General features: G+C 39.0%; 1 protein-coding gene across 1 annotated transcript in view; it reads right to left on the bottom strand.

Annotated features, from left to right (window-relative positions):
• LRBA (LPS responsive beige-like anchor protein) overlaps positions 1 to 18,023 on the bottom strand; it is a 4,045,850-nt gene that overhangs the window by 2,336,286 nt on the left and 1,691,541 nt on the right. The gene's annotated exons all lie outside the window — the stretch shown is intronic.

The following is an 18,023-nucleotide window of genomic DNA, read 5'->3' as shown; positions in this document are numbered from 1 at the left end:
TAAAATTCAATTATTTTCTAGGTAAGGCCTGCAGATAAAATTAATGAAAAGGTTCATGAGTAAGATAAATGCCAAAACATGAAGAAACCATGAAGTACATGTACAAGGAAGGCTCAACAGAAAGACAGGGTGCTAATAAAAAGCATTAAGTATGGTGATTGTGTTAAATGCAGATAAATCCAGCCAGGGTGGTACATCTCTGCAACAGCTCTTCCTATGTTTAAATCAAACACACTATGTACCAACAGAAAAAAAGAAGTTATGTGCTCACTATAATGTTCCATCTGTGTTGTCCATTTTCATTCTTCCTCAATTCATGGGTTCAGATTTGATCCTCGGAACTGACTCTGTCATTACAAAAGCTCGTGGTAACCAAGAACCTTTTGAGCTTGTCCCTTACGTATAATATACCAACCCTAAGCTACCTTAGATCTTGTTTGCTGACTTATCAAAAAATAAATATTTAACAAGCATAAATCTAGAGTAAAACTGCATGTGCTCCAAAAAGGAAAAAAAAAACATCTGGAGCTCAATATAAATAACAGTGATGTTCCTCAAACAACTCATTCATCCAAAAGTTTGTGAAGAGAAAGGGTGGGAGCTGGTGAGCTTGAAGTTGAGGAAGAATGCAAATGGACAACACAGATAGAAAGTTATGGTGAGTATATAACTTCTTTATCTAATGATGTCAACTTTCATTCTATCCTCAACTGATGGGACAGAATTTGAAGCTACCTACAATCCCAGGAGGACACTAAGGAAGGATATTCCTGAGCACAGTTCAACGGAAGATGCTCTATCCCTGAAGACCACATCCAATTTGTAATGAGCAATAAAGATATGGGGAGTAGCCCAATTTGCTGCTACACAACTACGTTTGTCTATGGAAGGGCTGGATAGAAAGACTGAAGAAGTTGCTATGGACCCAGTTGAATGAGCTTGTTCCGGTTTTGGTAAGGTAACACCTGATTTTGCAACTGGTTTACCCAATTTCAGTTCTGCAAAGGAAGCAAACAATTGGTCTGTTTTTCTGATATCTTTTGATCTATGCAGGTAAAAACATAATTGTCCGTGTACATCCAATAAATGTAACATGTATTTGTCATTGTTTTCAAAAGTAGGAAAGAATACTGGCAAATTAATGGACTGATTGATATTAGATTCTGACATCACCTTGGGAAGGAAGGATTTGTTCATAGTGTTGCTCTACACTTGCGAAAGATCAAGTATGGAGGTTTTGGAGACGAGGCTTGAATCGCTGAAATTTCCAAGAAAGATACTTAAGCTCACATTTAGCTGCTGGTTCAAAAGGGAATGTATTAGCACTTCCAGTACCAGACTGAGATCCCATGGGGGAGGTGGGTCTTTAAACGGAGGTCTCAACAGAAGAGTGCCTCGCAAGAAAGCTCTGCACCATTTGTGAGAGGTTACTGAAGAACCTTCAGATCAAATGTGAAAATTTGATACTGCTGCTAACTGAACCTTAATGGTTGAGGAACTAGCCCCTTCTTTAAAACATAAAGCTAAAGAGTCAAGTATGTTTTGTACTGGAGCTGAAAGGGGTTCAATATGATTTTGTTGTGCCCAGAAAACAAATTTTTCCATTTACTTAGAGTTTCCTTGTTGAAGACTTATGGGAAGATAAAAGGATATGCCAGACAGAGAAAGAGAGCATCGGCTGTCTGGCCATTAATGGAATTGGACAAACCAGGCCATTAGCCTGAGGTTTGAGATGTCTGTATAGTTCATGCCCTTCGGGTGAGACAGGAGGCCGGGCATCAGATCCAGAATCTAAGGCTGGTGAAGTACCTGAGGCCAAAGGAAGGGAAAACAAACCTGTCGAGGACAGTAAGGTGCAATGAGGATGACTTTTCTCTTCAACCTGGCAGCTTTCTGCAGAAATTTCAGAAGTAATGGGATTAGTGGTAGACCGGGGGGCCAATCATGAAGTACAGCATCCCTTAGCAATTCCTTTGTGGAGGGATTAGGGCAAACTAGTTGCTGCATTTGTTGTTCAGGGGAGATGCAAAAAGGTCACAGCAAGGCTGGCCCCATTGACGAAAAATAATTTCTGTCACCTTCTTGTTGAGAGATCACTTGTGAGGTAGAGGACTGTACCTGCTCAGTTTCTCTTCTATTACACTGGACCTCCCAGGAATATGCATTGCTACAAGAAAGCCATTGGATGAGATCGCCCACTGCCACACTCTTGAGTGCTTTTCGACACAAAGGGTATGACTTGGTCCCTCCCTGTTTGTTGATGTACCAAACTATAGACATACTGCCCATATATGAATAACAATAGTCTCTGAAGGTAGAATATTCTGGAATGCCTGCAATGTCAAGAGCACTGCTCTCATGTCCAGGACATTTATATGCAAGTTGGCCTCTTTAGGGGATCAAGTGCCTTGGACCGTCTGCCCCAGAAAGTGCCCCCACCACCCCAACTTGGAAGCGTCCGTGGTCATTATGGCCTTGGGTGAGGGAGAATGAATGGGCAGCCTTGTAGAACCTGATCTGATTGAATCCACCACCTGAGATCTCTCTTGCATGCCTGAGTGATTCTTATCTGAGCTGACATGTGTTGGTAAAGTCTTGACCATTGTGTTGCTAGCATCCATCAGAGACTCCTAATGCAAAATCTGGCTGAAGGTACTAATGTTATTGCCGCCGACACTGATCCTAGCTCTTGGAAGGATCAAGCGGGCTGAAATCTTGATACTTTAGATTATTTTTCTGACCCTTGATCTAAAGTTTGTACTCATGAGAGAGGAAGTGATGTTACAATTGATTTTGTGTTGAAAACGGCTCCTATGAATGCCAACTTTTGAGTTGAGTGTAGTTGAGACTTGCCATATTTTATGGTTACTCCCAGATGAGAACAAGTCTGGAGAACTTGATTTCTTGCCCTATTAAATAGATGCCTGGTCAGCGCTGTAATGAGCCAGTCATCTAGATATGCAAACGCTCGCAATCCCTGCAGTCCCAAATGATCTGCTACTATTGTCATGTACTTGGTGAACACCCTGGCAGCTGTGGTGAAACCATAGGGCAGAGCTCTGAACTGGTAGTGACTGGCTCCCAGTCAGAAGCGTAAATACCTTCTTGGTCATCTGTTCATCTTTATGTGAAAGTATGCCTCCTGAAGGTCTATCGAGCACATCCAGTCACACTTGCCCTGAAAGGTGAGAATGGACTGAAACTTGGTATGTTGAACTGACTTGTTCAAGTTGCTGCGATCCAAAGCTGATCTCCAATCTACAATCTCCTGTTTTCTTTGGCACTAAAAAGAACACTGAATAAGTTTTGGACTCTATCTGTTCTGGTGGGACATCTTGAACATCTCTTTTTTTCTTACAGCTTTTGCATTTGAATTGCTGCTTCTTCCCTCTGACCGAGTGGTACAGTGGGGATTTTTCTTGAGATTGGAGGTGGGAGGAAAAGGGTATCATATAGCCTCTGGATATAATCTTTGGCACCCAAGTACCATTTATGTCTAGTAAGGCTCTATTGTTGCAGGGATAATCAATCCCCGATTGCCTCCGGAGATGGACAATTGGGCCTCCTTTTAGCAGCGCTGGTAGGGCCTTGTCAGATAAAGAAATGTCTGGACCTCTGGTTTTGTGGGCCTCCACTGCCACAGGGACAGCATCAACTATTAAGAGTACCCCCTGTGAACCTGGGACAACTTCCTCCACATGTGTCTTGGAAAGGACCCTCAGATTTCCTGAATCACATCTTTCGATCACCTCATTGATTCCCTGAAAAAGATCTCGGAGGGATTGAAAAACGTACGTCCACTGCAGAGAGGGTCTTTCCATCCTTCTCACGCCTTCTCACACCTAGATAAAGTCTATTTCACTGTCGGGTCAAACAAAGAAGTGCCGTCAAAGGGAGCATTGCCGAATGAGGACTTGAAGGGCTCCATCAAATCACATAAGCGCATTCAGGTGCATCTCCTGATGGAAATGCCTGAACCTGCTGTTCTTGATGCGCCTTTGTCTGCATGCGAAATAAGCAAGGATGAATTCAAAATAGATTGTAGGGTAGCCAAATGAAGTCATGGATGATTGGACCTCTGCAGAAATGGATTCTGGGGGGGGGGTTAAAGTTCCTTGATCAAATCCCTCTGCAACAGAGTAAAATGTGCCAAATAAACTCAAATGATCTTAGGGTGAAGGTTGCTGAAGCATAGACGCACTTCCCAAACCTATCCATCTCTCTAGACTCCTTATTAGGGGGTGAGCAGTGGAATTCTGTTTGGGAAGTTCCTTTTTTTTTTTTTGGCTGCCGCCATGACATCAACGAGCACCCCCTTTGTCCAAATCTCCTTGCCAGAAGGTGGTGCCAGAATCCTGTCCAGTCTTCTGTGTATGGGTTCAACTGTGTCAGGCTCCTTCCACACCTGAGAGACCAAATCAGCGATCTCACTGGCAGGTGGAGTAACCCAAGAGGTAGGAAGGGGGAGTACAGAAAGCCTCCAAGAATACAGACTCCTCTGATGAAGGGTTTCTGGGGGTCCAACCACCCTTCTGTTTTAGGATCTCAAGCATGTCTCCAAATGAGACGTCTTCTGGAGGTGATCATTGGGACCCTTTACCGAAGTCCATATATTCCACGACTGACTCCCATGGAGAGTTCAGGTGCTTCCTCTTGCACTTCCTCTTCCTAGGGACCTCCTCAGTGGGGTGCTCCAGGGAAGTATAGGAAGAAACTGTGATATCCTGCTTGGAAGCCTGCAGATCATAGACTGGCTGTCCCTTTGGTATAGAATGAGGAGGATCTAAGGGCAGTGACATCAGTGTAGAAGGTTAAGGACCTGAGGGGGTTAGATGCGTCTATCTTGTCAGAGCAGGGAACACCCTCTTCCATAACTTCAAATGCTGATCGTACTGGAGAAAGATAAAACCTTAGTGCCGAGAAGGCAAGCTTCTGGACCACTGTTCTCCCCTGCTCCAAAAGCAACATCCCCGAGGAGGAAGTCGGAGCCGAGCTATCCAGCGCCAAATCTTAAATCCTCAAAAACAGCTCTGACAACTTCAGAGTCTACTCCGAAACCTTGGAAATGACAGGAAAGCTTTGGCTCAGAGTGTCATCCGGATCTGAAGATATCTGACCTGAAGCACTCGGAGTAAGCTTTGGATCTGAAAATAAAGTTATCGTTGGATCAGGGCCAGACAGACCTGGAAGGCTCAGATCCAGGGACACTGAAGCAACTGAATGAATCAGAGAAGCAACTTGAAGTGAAGGTGTGGTTGATGGACAGGCCTCCTGACTCAGGATGGGGCTAGGAGCTGGCAAGACACCTCTCTGAATCTGTGCCAAGATGAACTTCAGCATCATTCTTTCTACATCTTCCTCTGTCAGACTTCGAATCAAGAGAGGGGAACTTGGATCAGTGTCATTCCAAAACAGGTAAGGGCACCCTAGAAGGCACAGGATCAATAGATGGTGAATATCTTGTCCTGGAAAGAACTGTAGGATTCAAGCAGTTGGATAGAATAGTTGTGTAAAATCTTACCATAACCACAGATGTCGTCCTCTTCTATGTTGCAGTATTCTTTACATGCAGGAAGTCCTCCACCCAAGCGTCCCAATGTCCGGCCAGCATAAAACAGCTTTCAGCTACTGCAAGGTACATGGAATGTTGCATACATGTGCTGACATCAGTCATAAAAGGATGTCCGCACAGACAATCCTCGGATTTGTAATGCCCCAGTAGGAACACCAGACCTAAGGAGCAATAAAATGCCATCCAATGAAAGAAGCTATAGGGGGAAGGAGGGAGGGACATACAGACTACTGCAACATACAGACTACTGCAACATAGAAGAGAAGATCTACAGTTATGGTAAGATTTTACGCAACTATTCCATGTCCATCTATTCAATGATGCAGTATTCTTTACATGTGGGAAAATGACAAAGCTTAGTGGGAGCTCTGGGAGGAGGAAAGAGCAGAGGAACTTTGATCAGATCTTTCCAAGAAGCCATGGAGAATGCTCTAGCAAACCCTGCTCTAGATCTAGAAATGGTGTTCAGCTTGTAATGTTTTGTGAAAGTATGCACACAAGACTATGTAGCAGCCTCTAAAACAGAGTTAGTATCCAGGCCTTTAAGGAATGCACGTGAGGAAGTCACAGACCTAGTGGAGTGAGCCTTAACAGGAGCAGAGTGTGTTTTACCATAGCAATCATAACAAAACAAAGTTGCCTTAGAAATCCAAGAAGAAATTGTTTAGATACAATCAAACCCAGCTGATCAGACTTGTTGCTAGCCTTAGTTTTATCCAAATAAAATCTGAGTTATCAATGCACATCTAAGGTGTGCAAGTTCCTTTCACTGGAGGATTGAGGAGAAAGGAAGAAAGTGGGCAATTGAAAAGAATGCTTAAGAGATAACTCATTCACCACCTTGGGCATAAAAGAAGGATCGGTACGCAGACAGACCCTGTTCTTGTGGAAAACCAGGAAAGGTGGAGAAGCCATCAAAGCTTGAATCTCAGAAACTCTCCTAGCAGAGGTTAAAGCCAACAAAATAACTGTTTTCCAAGTACAAAACTTTAAAGACTCTGCGGATGAAGGTTCAAATGGGGCCAAAGTAAGCTCCTCTAAAATATAATTAAAATCCCAAGGAGGTGGAACTGGTCTCCTGGGAGGTTTAATATGAAGGACACCTTTAAGAAAAAGTTTTACTTCCAATCTGGAAGCCAAAGGTGGAAATAATGGCAAACATGTAGAAATAGCTGACAAGTGAACTTTCACTGACAAATAAGCCAAACCACTGTTAAGTCAATCACGCAAGAAAGAAAGAACCACTGGAACAGTCACTGAAAGTGGATCCTGATTTCGTGAAAGACACCAGATTGAAAACCTCTTCCATTTGGATAAGTAACATTTTCTAGTATTGGGCTTCCTGACCTCCTGCACATCCTGGGGAAAAAGTGCCTGAAAGGAATCGAAAGTTGGTCACCCACAGGGTCAGTTGTAGAGTTCTCAAATGTGGATGAAGTACAGATCCCTTGACTTGTGTGAGCAGGTCCATTCTGTGAGGTAACGTGATAATTGCCCTTGGCCAAATGCAGAAGAGGGAACCAATGTGGTCTTGGCCAAAAAAGAAGTCACCAGCAAGATTTTTGGTTTGTCCTGATGAATCTTCAAGCAGGACTTTTTGAATGAGAGGAAAGGGGAAATGCATAAAGAAACATCCCCTTACATGAAAAAAATAGGGCATCCACCTTCCAAGCCAGAGGATGTGGGAGTCTGGAATCTTGTCCTAGAAAGAACTGTAGGACTCTAGGCACTTGGATCTGATGGCTTTTTTGTCCTGGGAAGAACTGCAAGACTCAAAGCACTTGGTTCTGATGGCCTTTTTGCCATATCCGAGATACCTGGATCCATGGCTTTTTTCTTCCTCGGATCAGAGGGTGAAGAACTTTGGGATCTTTTCGGATCCAACTTAAGGCTTTTTCTAGACTGCTCTGAAACCGTGGTGGATAAGATGGAAGACTTCAGATACAAAAGCTTTAATTCTTTAATTTAACCTTTGAGGGATTGAGCCCCAGATATCGCTTCTCCAAATGAGGATGGTAATAATCCTTTTAAGATAAGTTTTTTTTTTCTCTCTACCACAGCCATAGAATTGAAATTATGGCAGATCGAGCAATCCTCTTGCAGATGTTGTGGCCCTAGGTTCTGAGCACACAGTGCATGGGCATCTGACAGCAGTAGCTTATGCCCACATTTGACACACTTTTAAAACCCAGAGGGGCATTTCTCCGCCATTACACCAACAACTATAAATAAGGAAAAGTTAAGTAAGACAGTTTTTTTTTTTTCTCTGAAAAGAGAGAAGACAGGAAAAAATTACCAGCGATGGTAAGAAAGGACTACAGGAAAGTGTAGAAAGGTAGAAAAGATAGCATGAAAATTACCAATGATGGTAGTTCAAGAATTACAAAAACCTGTACGATAGACAAAGGAAAACAGGAAAGAAGAACTTAAGTACGGTAATTGAAGAAATATGAAATCGTATGAGGGTTAAGGATGAGAAACATAAGAAAATATAAGGATTTAGAAGATTCTCAATTGAAAAAAATATTATGTATTTGTGAAAGCTCATGAGCTAGGCTAGCCACACCTTTTTAATGAAAAGCGACAAAAGATCTGAGGTAGCTTAGTACTACTGCATTACGGGTAAGGAATAAGCTCCAGAGTTTCTTGGTTACTATGAGTTTTAGTAACGGCGGAGTCAGATCCAAGGATTGGATCTAAACCCATCAGTGGAGGATAGAATGAAAATTGACATCATCAGATCAGTTTACACTGTAATTTGCTTAAGGATAAGCAACACATACAATAATACAGTTAAAATAGTTAAAAAAGCATATGCATGCTGGCTTCAGTGGAATACGATTAAAAGTCAGAGTAAAAGGCTTCAAATAAATTTGATTTTGCTTTGCCACTGATATACTTATGTTAATCAAATAAACTGCAAAGCAAAACTGTGCATGTTTTCATCTGGAGTATAAACAGTTAAACTATTGCAAATGCTTAAGCTCAGCATCTAGCAAAACTTGTATCAAACCACATTTTAATTAGCAATCAATACTGAAACAGTACATACTTTCAAGATGTGCTTAAATATGTCTGTTCTTTATGTGCACCAAAGAAGGACTGCCATACCCATCCGGGGAATGCTGTTACCAACCCAAAAATGATCCACAACATGGCAAACTACCAGGCACATGTATGCTTTAACTGCATTTCAAATCTATGATTTGTTGTGTCAGTCTGGAACAGTACTTGTTTAATACCACCTAAGTGAGAAGGAGACAACAAAACAGGTAAAAATGTACCCTTGAAGTTCAACTGCATACTACTGAGGAATCCTTACTAAGAAAGAAATGTGATTCAGAAATTAAGACAGGGAGGGGGGCGTGGCCAAGATGTCAGTCTGATAGCAGGAGAAATCCATAGCTCTGCTTAGATTTCAATATCCTGCCAGGAAATATACTTTAACTTTTAGAAAAATCTAACTAAAAGTATACTAAAAGATAGATTAACATAGACTCTATTATTTTCTAAAAATTAATACATAGTCAAGAGAATTTGTTTTAATTATTCCTGTCATGAAGTTTTTTACTGGAGATCTCAACATGAGCAACTCGAAGAACCCACATTAGGAGAGTGCAGTGAAGAAAAAACTACATCTTATAATAACAAGCATCCAAGAACTGTTACTAAAAATGGACACATTTAAAACCAAATGGATATTATAAAACAAGAATGAAGTAAACAACTGGAACTTCTAAATGGAATAGTCAAAAAACAATCTGAACAGATGCTTGCCTTAGAATAAACAGCAACTGACCTGGATACTAGTGTGACAAAATGATCACCACAATGAATTTCTTCTGAAACAAAACACCAGGCTGATTGAGAAACTGGAAGACCTTGAAAGTAGATCATGGAGAAATAACATAAGAATATATGGAATTCCTGAGAAAGAAGAGGGTGCTAACATGATTCAATTCCTCAATACGTGGTTTTCATCAGAACTAAACATGCCTGAATCCTCCTCTTTTGGAATTGAGAAGGCACATCGGTCCCTGGCAACTCCAGCTTGGTCTATCAGTTCATCTACCCCAGGTCTATAATAGTTAGATTTCTTTCCACACAAGACAAGGACTTAGTGCTGAAATCAGCTTGGACTAATTTCCCTATCAAGATGGGTGAAAAATTTACTCATTTTGACAATGACAATACCTCTACAGTCATATCCAAAAGAAAGGAGTGCGTTCCTCAAATTAAGTGCTTGAAAAAAGCCAATATTAAAGCTCAAATTCTCTTTTCTGCAAAAATAAAAATCACCTTGCCAGAAGAAGTGAAGATATTTGATTCCCTACAAGAAGCAGTACAATTTATCCAAAAGAAGAAAATACTGTTGGACACAGAAAAAAATGGAATGGTCATCCCAGAGTTTGAAGAGACAGGCAACAAAAAACAGATGGTCTGTGAAGGAAGGAGTAAACAAAGCTAAGAAACTAATGGACAAATGAATAAACTCCTTCTAATTTTAAATGCTTTGTTTTATGAATCATAGTATATTTAATTCTGGAAAGTCTCTATGCTGTAAGGTAATGTGAATCATCTTTATTATTAACTTTCGCTTTTCCTTTCTATATCTACTTTTTCTAATTACATATAGTACTAAGTATTTAAATAACATTCTCTCTCTTTCTCTATCTTCTTTCTTCCTATTCCTTTTTGTTACTAATGTTCCTTTATCCCCACTATAAGTACTTTACATACGTTTCCCTTTTAAATAACTACAAATGATATATGTCTTCTAATTCTTCAGTACTAATATGATTTGACTTAATACCAAAGTGCATTTTTCTAGTGGTTCAGTGGTAACAATATGTTTCTGATTAGTGTTTCTAACTAGATGTTTTAGAGTCTCTGTTTAGACACATATAAACATTAATACAGTACATTAATGGTGTTTTATAGAGGGCTAAATATATATATATATATATATATATATATATATATATATATATATATATATAAAGTTGACTACGGTGTGTGCGAATGTCATGTTGTCGAACACAGTGTTCAAATTCATGGTCTGAAAGGTACAGTTAATCAAATCCCGGTTCTCATATGGTCAAATTGCATGGTGCACTTAACCACACGATAATTGATGATGTACCAACACTGTGAACTGAGGTCATGCTGCAGTGAGGAATAGGGAATTAGCCAATTTCGTCACTGTAGTGCGATCTCGGATCATGAGCGGACAGGTGATCCGCTGTGGCGACCCCTGAAAAAAGCCGAAAGAAGAACGTAGAATTGAATGTTTAGTTCAATGGTACGTTACTATGCATAGCAGAAGGTGACTGACTTCACTTTCTGCTATGTCGAAAACATTGAACGATGTTTTCATGTTCACATTTGTTTACTATGCGAAGTTTTGACTTCTGACATTTAGGTTTGAAGTTCTACATGTTCGACCAATGTGGAGTCGAAATTTCCATAGTAAACCATATATATATATATATATATATATATATATATATATATATATATATAAAATATATACACAGACACACACACGAGAGGTCTCTCCCCCCTCCCAGGTGGTGGGTAAATGAGTGAAATGTTATAAAATGATTTCTGATTTGAGGCAGCTGCTGTTACTTCTAAATAGCTGTTTTTATATGAAAGGGTTAAATTTTCTGTGTAACTGTTCTCATTGTGGAGATTCATGACATGCACTGACAAGGCAGCTTGAGTTTCTTTTCTTTTTTGATTTCTGTAAACTTAAAGCGTCAAGATTTGATTTCCCGCCGAAAATGCTATTTTCCCTCACTAGAGACAACCTCTGCTATGCATGAGCCTATTTAGATACTTTTTAACAAGTTTATGAAGCTGCAGCTTGAGAAAACAGTGATGACATCACTTTACCTTTTGAACTTGTTAAATGGCTGTATTTAGAATTATTTTCTCTTGAAATTCTGTTATCCTTCACTTAGATACTTTAAATGGTAAATAATTATTTCTAATAAAAGTGTCTAATTCCTTTGAAATTACCTATGTTTTTTATAAATGCATACATTCTGCAGATTCAATGACACTTTTAGTAACTAAATGACATCAAATGAACTAGCAGCTGCATTAGAAAACTCATTATGCATATTAATTTCGGACTTATGTTACAGAACTAAATCTTTAGTAACCAACTAAACAGAGGGTTGTGATTTTTTTTTGTAATAAGTGTTATATCTATATTCAACAGATCCTTGCATGAAAAATGTTAGATGGATGACTGACAAAATGGTTAAAACATCTGATGTTTCTTGAAAAGTCTTGTAAATATTGACAATCTTCCTAACCTTCAGCTTCTAATGTTTATACATACTTTGATATGGTGTGTAATTCTGACATATCTAATTATCAGAGGTGCTATTATATGTGACATTCATATAGCTTCAGTTATATTGGACACTCATTTTAATGTATATTTCATGGACTTGGATTTCTTTAGTTGCTTTCATAATGCCTTTCTTTTTTGTTTTTATACTATATTCTACTCAGAGATGGACAATGTGTGTCTTTTGGTGTTGGAGAGGTGGTGGATGGATGGCTTAGTTAAGTTTTTAACTAAAGCAGAAACTTTATGTTTCATGTATGTGTTTGTACATAAGTTTTGGGTTTTTGAAAGTAGTGCTTAACACATGTTATACATCCATGACAAGTTTTCAGTAGATTTCAAGTCAACACGGAAGAAATGTCTTTCAGTAAGTAACATACACATTATAGTCAATGGCTTATAAATGTTTATCATTAAATATTAATGGTTTGAACTATAATGTCAAAAGAGCTGGTTTGCTTAAATATATCAAAATGCATAAAGCCCAGATCAACTTTTTACAGGAAACCCATCTATTAAAAAAAGACCTACAAAAAAAAATAATTTAATGGCTATACCATTCTAGCTGACTCATGTTTTAAGACTAAGAGAATGGGCACTCTTATTCTATGGAAAAATATGTGTACTATGCCAAGAATTATAGATACAATTTCAGATAAAGATGGGATGCTAAGCATGGTTATTTTGGAAATCAACAGGAAGTATTATACTTCGATTAATACATATTGGATATCAGGACTAAGTACTAAATATGTTGACAGATATCTTGACCTGGTTACTTTAAATGAAAAAAGGGGAAATTATAACAGGTGATTTTAGCTGCTTATACTAATAAAAATGGTAAAATAAAACTAACATCTCAAGCCAAGAAGTTAAATGACTTTACAAACCAGATTAACCTTAAAGATATACATGGTCTAAAAGAACATTATTCCTTATTCTATACTTACTAGTCATATCGGTTTGGTACACAAACACTGATAAGGTCTTTGTATCAAATTATACTCAAAAATAAGCGATGCATCTACAATGACTTGTCCACTTTCAGACCATAATGCTATAAACTTTACATTAACTACGCATAAAGATGATTTAAGATTTTTACAGAGAATTCCTGCTTACATAACTAAGTTAAAAGACTTTAGGGAATGGATAATGAAAGAAACAGACATGCTTATGGAAACAAATGATTTAATGGTGAAGTGACTGATACTATACTATGGGACACCTTTAAAGTTTATATATATGGTAGAATAAAATCTTGGTACCTTAAAAAAGGAGAAAGTGGGACAAAGAACTTTTAGATTTACAAAAAAACAGACAAGATAAAAAAATGGATGCAAAGCCAAATAAAGTAGCACATAACGAAATTACTAAGTTAAATCAAAAATACTTAGAAGCTCTGAATCATAAGGTAGCCATAAACCTGGAAAAATTGAAATTATAATCTTATGCTGTAAATCCAAAATATCTACATAAAATAGCAGTAAGATCCAAAAAAATAATCAAAATCTTATTAATGAGATTAAACATAAAAGTGATGGTTCAGTTAAGAGCACATCGAACTTAATGGGTATATTAGAAGTGTTGAAAAACTAGTATAAAGATATAAATAATAGCACACCACGTTTGGAGACAGATAATGTAATAAATAATTTTATTCAAGAAAATATAACTACTAAGGTGCCAATGTAACAAAAGAACATTAAATAAACAAACACTAACAGAAGTGAAAGAGCAAATAAAAAAATTAAAAGATAATAAAGCTCCAGGACTGGATGGAATAATTTCTGAACTATATAAGATTTTTCCTGAATATATAATAAAGAAAATGATGAGTGCCTTTACTACGGTTAAGCAAAAATATATAACACCCCCATCGTAAAATTATTCAATTATCTCCCCCATTTTAAAACAAGGTAAAGACCCCAAACCATGTGATTTATATAGGCGAATTTCATTACTAAACACTGATTATAACATTTTCATGACAATATCAGCTAATAGGATAAAGAAAATATTATCTAATCTAATACATAATGATCAGACAGGGTTCATTCTTCATAGAATAGACATAGCATGCAAATACAAAACCTATCAGGCTACACATAATTCTATTAGTTGGTCTTATCTACAAAGAATTCTGATTGGTTTTGAATTCTCCTCAGACTTTGTCAACTTATTAATGAAAACATTACTCATAAAAAATATCATGGCAAAAGTTGGAAAACCTTTTGAACAAATACTGATAAATTCGCATGGATAAAATGATTGTTTATCATGGATGAATGCAAATACTGTAAATAGTTTTGTTATTGTTTTATTGTATTTGTTATATGTACCGTTGTATATGTTTATAATGAAAACAAAATAAAAATGTTTTTGGAAAAAAAAATTAAGAAAGGACACCACTATACTTTTTCATGACAGTCTCATGCACTTAAAGCTGGGACAAAGTGAGCCTCCAGCTGGCATAATGGTTAAGGTTTTTGCCTCCCATGCACAAGGTTCGATCCTAACCTCGGGCCAATGCCTGTTTGGAGTTTACATGTTCACCCTGCATCTCTGTGGGGTTCCTCTAATTTCCATTTCAGACTCACCAAAGAATGAAGCTGTGGGCAGCAGAATAGACTCTGCATACTGCCCTATAGGGGAAAGAGTAGTATAGACCAACAGCTTTGGACATACTGTGGTGCACAGTATCTTCAAGAAAGCAGAACACAGATCACAGACTGCATGCCTTGGCACAGGTAGTCACTAATTGTAAAATATGGCTCTAGGTGATTCAATCATTTGACTAATGTCACCAAAAATGGGTATGGGTGTTTGCTGGTGATAAACGAGTTGAGGACCCAGCCTACTTCAACCTACTCGAGGGACCCATGCTAACAGTAATGAGTGTAGATGCCTCTACTGGTCAGTGTGTGGCTGCTGTTGGCTGGACAGTGTCCAGTTGCTCAGCATGGGTTACATGGGACAGCTCTGTTGAGTGAAAGCTGGACATAAAATCAATCAGCCTACCAAACGTGAACTAAGAATTGCTACACTCAAAGTAGATTTACTGATGGGATGGTAAGGATGATTCTAGATATCCTATGTATCCAGGAGATGAGATGGAAAGGTAGGGTAGCAAAGTCACTTTGCTTGGAACCCAGAGTGTACTACTCAGAAGGACAGGTTAGAAATGGGGTGGGAATTGTGTTAAGGGAGAGGCTGCAGAAGACATTGAGTGACAGACTCATGGCAATCAGAATACAAAGTATAGAGCACTATTCATAATCATTACATGCCCCATGGTACATTTGTGGTAGCAAGGAAAAGAGTGCATTCAGCCAGCAGTTTCAGGCCCTACTAAATAAAACAGGACAACATGAATTAGTGTTGACAATGAGTGACCTGAATGCAAATATTGGGACAGACAGAAGAGGATATGAAAACTGCCTAGGTCCACTTGTGAACAGCAAAAGGAATAAAGGAGGAGAGGCCATTCTATACCTCTGTCTAGCAAATGGCTTGGTAGTAGTCAACATATGGGTCAGAAAGAGAAAAATTTACAAGATCACATACAAGAGTGTCCAACATGCATCTCGCATAGACTTCCTCCTAGTAAGGAAAGGGCACTGGGGTAGAATACGCCAATTGCAAAGTCATCCCCAGTAAAACAGTCGGACCACAGAATAAACCACTGGTTACCACAATCAACTGCAAGCAGTCACATAATGCTTTAAGGTCAACTGATACGATACTAGGCTGAAGACCTAGAAGTTGAATGGAGAGAAAAGTACAACAGTTCAAGGAATTACACAGGGCTCTAGCACCGCAAGAAGAGGAGGAAATAGGTGGAGTTGAAGAATAATGGCACCGGCTCAATACAGCATGTTTGAGAATTATAGAACAGATATGCAGCCCAGCTAGATAAGGAAATAAGGTACATAGGAAAAGCTGGTAGTGGAATGCAGAAGTCCATGAAGTCATCAAAAGAAAGAAAGAATGCAGGAAAGAGTGGAAAATGGAAAAGACAGACCAGGTTAGGAGGGGATACTGTTTGGTAAGAAAACAGACTAAGGAAGGAGTTGCAATAGCAAAGAACAGGGCAGAGACAGTTTATCAGCTTCTGGAAAGGGACTCATTAAATGGCACAAAGAAACTATCAGGTTTGCAAGGTAAAAGACAAAAAGATGAAGAAGATAGTCAGACACCTTTCACAACAGATGCCAGCAAAAACTTTCTCAACAGTTCACAGGACATCAAAGTCAGATGGAAGGAGTACTTCTGAGATGATAAAAATCTAACAGATGTTATACTGCCCCAAACACAGTCTACAATGAGAGAAGAGGTGGAGTCCACCACAGAAGTAAGAATAGCTCTAAGGAAAATGAAGTCAGGATGACCAGCAGGATCAGATGAGGTCACAACAGCTATGATAAAGATGTTCGGTGAGATAAGGGAAAAATGGATCCTGAGGGTACTCCCAGCAATGTGGAGAGACAGGTGTATTCCAGATAACTGTGGAATATGCACACTAGTGCCAGTGTTCAAGAACAAAGGGGACATTCACAACTGTGGGCAGTACAGAGGTATCAAACTCCTGTCACATTGCATGAAAGTTCCGGACAGGGTAACTGATAAATAAGCAGAGTAGCTGAAAGTAAGACATGAGATAAGCAGTTCAGATTCAGATCAGGATGCAGCACAACTGACCCAATGTTTGCAGTGAGATAGTTGAGAAGCTTGAGATGAAGAAAGAATTTAACTGGGCATTCCCAAACTTGGGGAAAGCATATAAGGTCCCAAGAAAGCTGATTTGGGCAGTCCTGCAGTGGTTCAAAGTCACAGAAACACTGGCAGTACTACTGCAAGATGTATTCAAGGAGCCAATGACTCAAGTGACAGATCAACAAAGTTGCTGTATGCAGACAGACTCTGAATAAGAACTTCAGCAAAGGACAGGGGAATGGAATGTAAAACTGAAGGCACATGGAATGAAATGGAGTACAGTTGTAATTGCAGGAAATGGGGGAAATCAAAAGAAGCCAAGAATTTAGACAGAATGGAAAATGTAACAGGTTAACAGCTTCAAGTATCGGGCAGAGGTGGTTAAGGAGAAGAAGGGAAGTCTGAATTCAGAGGTTAAAGCCAGAATCAGAGGGGCTGTAGCCAACTGGCACAGTGTGTCACGTGTAGTACATGACAGAAGAATGCCAAAGAAACTGGAAAGTAAGATGTACAAAACAGTGGTGGAACCAGTACTACTTTATGGTAAGGAAACCTGGGCAGTAAAGGCAGACCAGCTGAAGAAATGCTTAAGATGGATAGTAGGATGCACACTGTGAGACAGAAGAAATGAGGACACAAGAGCAGATGCAAAAGCATTTCTAATTGCAGAAAAGGTCAAAGAACATATTACAGTGGTTCAGGCACATATGCAGGAAAGCAAACAACAATCTAGTGACTATTTGGGACAGACAGATGGAAAAAGGAAATGAAGGCATCCAGCAAAGAGTTGGATGGATTGTGTAAGAGAAGACCTGTGACAAATCAGGCATGAGTGCCAACAAAGGTAGGAGAGTGGCACTGAAGAGAGAGAGTGAACGAGCAGCAGCTGACATGACAACCCGACCCACATAGGAAATGGGAAAAAGAGGGTTGATGATGACGACAACGTGAACCTCCTACTCTGCATTTGCAAGACAGCAGCTCAGACTGGTTACTTATCCATAGTAACTCAAGACCATTAGCATAGAATTAAAACAACATGATTTGTCTACTGCAGCTCAAGAGATACCCATAACATTACTAAGCTAATACAGCACCGAGTGCTTCCCACAAATTCCATTCTGCTACAGAAATGGCACAAATGTCCACCTCAATTATGGCTGAGATGCATGTGATGAAAAACAGCTTTTCAAAACGCAAGACAGCTAATCAAATATCTACAGTCAACTGTGATGCACCTTTCTCTGAAATTACACAGTGCTAAACTGTATGCACAGAGGTCTGTACAAGGCATAGTCTACTGTACAACATGTACATATACTCATTCTCCAATGTAAAAACAAAACACTTTAAAACAAAATATACAGTTTT

The sequence above is a fragment of the Protopterus annectens genome, chromosome 2.part1 (genome assembly GCF_019279795.1).
Source record: "Protopterus annectens isolate FY-2018-M chromosome 2.part1, PAN1.0, whole genome shotgun sequence".
Lineage (NCBI taxonomy): Eukaryota > Metazoa > Chordata > Ceratodontiformes > Protopteridae > Protopterus > Protopterus annectens.
Note: the sequence above shows the minus strand (reverse complement) of the source record. Positions and strands in the feature narration are given on the sequence as shown.